This window comes from Piliocolobus tephrosceles, chromosome 13 (genome assembly GCF_002776525.5).
Source record: "Piliocolobus tephrosceles isolate RC106 chromosome 13, ASM277652v3, whole genome shotgun sequence".
Taxonomy (NCBI): domain Eukaryota; kingdom Metazoa; phylum Chordata; class Mammalia; order Primates; family Cercopithecidae; genus Piliocolobus; species Piliocolobus tephrosceles.
Window position 1 is genome coordinate 12,843,305 of NC_045446.1, and position 3,363 is coordinate 12,846,667.

The window sequence follows — 3,363 nt, forward strand, 5'->3', positions numbered from 1 at the left end:
TGTCTTTCTTAACTAGATTTTAATCTTAAGGGCAGGACCATGTATCCGTTGCTGTCATTTCTCTCTTCAGCTCATGTCACACTGCTGCTAAGTAGCAGATTGAGAGGTTCAACTTTGGGGCTCAGTCCAAAGCCCAGACAACATCTGTCTCTTTCTTTGGTAAGTAAACACAGAGGGCTTGACACAATGTTAGTTTTATCAACCAAAATGAATGAAGAGCTGTTACCTCCTGCCACAGCTCACCAGATGTTGGCACAGCTGCCTTGTAGGTGAACCTTTTGGAAGTAGACTTGGTTGGGGGGTGGTGGATTCTAAAGGACCCGCCCACATTGTCTAGCTAGTGAGTTTTGTGTTTGGGACCCAGCAGCAGTCAGTAGTCCCAGGTGTCTGAGGGGAAATTGTTTAGTGGTGTAATCAGCGCTTACTGCATCCTTTGTGTGCTTGAGCCTTTGGGGATCAAGCCCTGCCTAGCCTCCACTGTTGAAGGTGAGGAAGCATCTGTATTGTTCCTGAGCTTGGAGCACTAATCAAGGAGGTCACCTGGGGGCAGTGTAGTCACACCCGTCTCCCCAGTAACGCTGGTGCTGTGATGGAGCTCCTCACAGTGAGTACCACAGAGTGACCCTGCCAGACAGGTGGTGCTGCCCCCGTTCTACAGATGAGAAGACAAGCTCAGAGAAGTGCCTTGTTTCGGCCACCCAGTAAATAATGCAGCCAGGGTTTTTGAGCCATGTAATTTCCGAGACCAAGCTGATGAAGACAGGCACAGGCAGCTGATGACCCACTGCACGCCTTTCCAGGAGGTAGTGTCATGGTTAAATGCAGGCTCTGGAGCCAGCAGCCCAGGTTTGAATCCCAGCTGTGCACCTTTCTGTGATGTGCATCTTTATGTCTCGGGCTCTTCATCTGAAAAATAAGTTCTTCGTAGGGCTCTTGAGAATTAAGAGCCCTACAAAGGGCTCATTCATTTTGGCTGTTATAACTAACATTCTGTCAAGCCCTGTGTTTACTTACCCAAGAAAGAGACAGACCTCGTAGGGCTCTTGAAAATTAAGTGAACTGATTCATGTAGAGACGAGGCGCTCAGTAAATGTTGACTACGTTTTCCCTGCTCTGCGTGCACTGGCATTACCCTTGAGATTTAACTGTATTGACACACATAGCCAAGGTCATGGTGGTCCTTGACACTTGACACCTGACACCTATCGTATAAAGGCATGGTCTGACTGCCCTCTCTGCTGCGTTAATAAACTAAGGCTCTGTTGACACAAAGTGGCTGGAACATAATCCAGGCACGGAGACAGGAGTCAACAGAGCAATACAGACATGACGCTAGAGTTCTGATAGAGGTGCCAGCACAGAGGACAGGGTGTGCAACAGTTTAGGACGTCAGGTGGACCTGGGGGAGGTGACACAGCCACATTTTGAAGTGGAAGTTCCCTAGGTGGACACAGGACAGAGGAACAGAGTAGGGGTGTCTGGTGTGAGCAAAGGCGCTGGCAACCCCACCCCCACGCCTAGGCAGGGTTTGATCCTCAGAGGGTCAAGTGCACAAAGGATGCAGTAAGCACTGATTACACCACCAAACAATTTCCCTTCGGACACCTGGGACTACTGACTGCTGCCTCGGTGAGAAAGCAGGTTTGAGGGAACAGGCAGCTGGGGAAGGAGGAGCAGCACCGTGGTTGGAGACAGGCCCAGCAGATTGTAGTAAGGTAGGCCAGGAGATTAAAAGTTTTCTGAAATATTCACCCCAAAGTGTCTAAAAGTGTACCTGTACAGTTTAAAGAATAGTAAACATCTTTGTATCCACCCGCCAGCTGAAGAAAACATAAGGGGCCATCGGTGTGTTCCTCAATGAATGCATCCCTCCCTGCCCCTGCAGAGAAAACCACTACCCTGAAATTGGTGCTAATCATTCCTTTGGTTTTCTATACAATTTGACTACTACATTGGGGTTTTGGGAACTGATTTTTGAAATTTACATAAATGAAGTCATTCAATCTAGTTTATTTGATTTCATCTTCTCAGCATCGTCCTTGAGAATTACCTGTATTTACACATGTAGCTCTAGTTCATTCACTACTGGGAAAACAAAGGAAAATAGCCAAGCAGAACTCACACCAGGGTACTGTGACAGCATTTACTGAAGGTAGGAGCAGCTGCAGATATGCCGGTCCTGCGTGGTGCATTCATTCTAGGACTGCACGCCAGGAGAGGGATCCTGGCCATTGGGCTATGGAGCTGTTAAGCTGCATGATTAGGAAGCTCAGCTCCTCCTCCTGCTGTGATCAGGGCTCTAGGGTCTGAGTTTTGCTGTTGCAGTTATTTGATGTGGTCAGCCAGCAGCAGGATTTACTGCAGTGTGTTTGTGGCTAGAGGAGCATCAGCCCTTCCTCTGACATGATTAAAGGGCTGGGGTCCAAACCTTGTAACTGATCAGTGTCTTAGGCACTTAGCAATGGCTAGATTCCATGGAGCCTTGTAAGGGGCCAACTCCTTTCCTGGGAGGCCAGCCTGCAAGGGACAAACAGGTTAACTCTTACTTCTCATTCATTGTAGAATAGGATTGTAGGAATATTGCAGAATGTATGTATATGTTCCAGTGTTCATGATGGACATATGGGTTGTTTCTAGTTTTTTATCTTTCTTTTGCTATTATAGTGTTTCTGTGAACATTCTGGTGCAAGGATTTTTCTAGGTTAGGAGAGGACTTATGTATTAGGGAATGACAATTTTTCAACATAGGTATACCAGTTTATATTCTAATTAACATTGGTAGAATGTTCCTGTCTTCATACCCTCACCAATGCTTAGTATTTTCTGGCTTTTTAATTTTTGCCACTCTAGTGGGTGTATAATATTATCACATTAATGATTACTGTTTTTTTTTTTTTCTTTTGTGAGACGGAGTCTCGCTCTGTTGCCCGGGCTGGAGTGCAGTGGCCGGATCTCAGCTCACTGCAAGCTCCGCCTCCCGGGTTTATGCCATTCTCCTGCCTCAGCCTCCCGAGTAGCTGGGACTACAGGTGCTCTCCACCTCACCCAGCTAGTTTTTTTGTATTTTTTAGTAGAGACAGGGTTTCACCATGTTAGCCAGGATGGTCTCGATCTCCTGACCTCGTGATCTGCCCGTCTCGGCCTCCCAAAGTGCTGGGATTACAGGCTTGAGCCACCGCGCACGGCCAATGATGACTGTTGAAGTTGAACATCTTTTCAGCCACTTACAGACCATTTGAGTTTTTCCTCTTGTGAAATGCCTGTTAGTGTCCTTTGCCTAATTTTCTATTTGTGTTATCTTTTTCTTGATTCGTAGCAGTTTTAAACTTGCTTTTTTGGATAGTAATCCTTTGTCAAGAATGT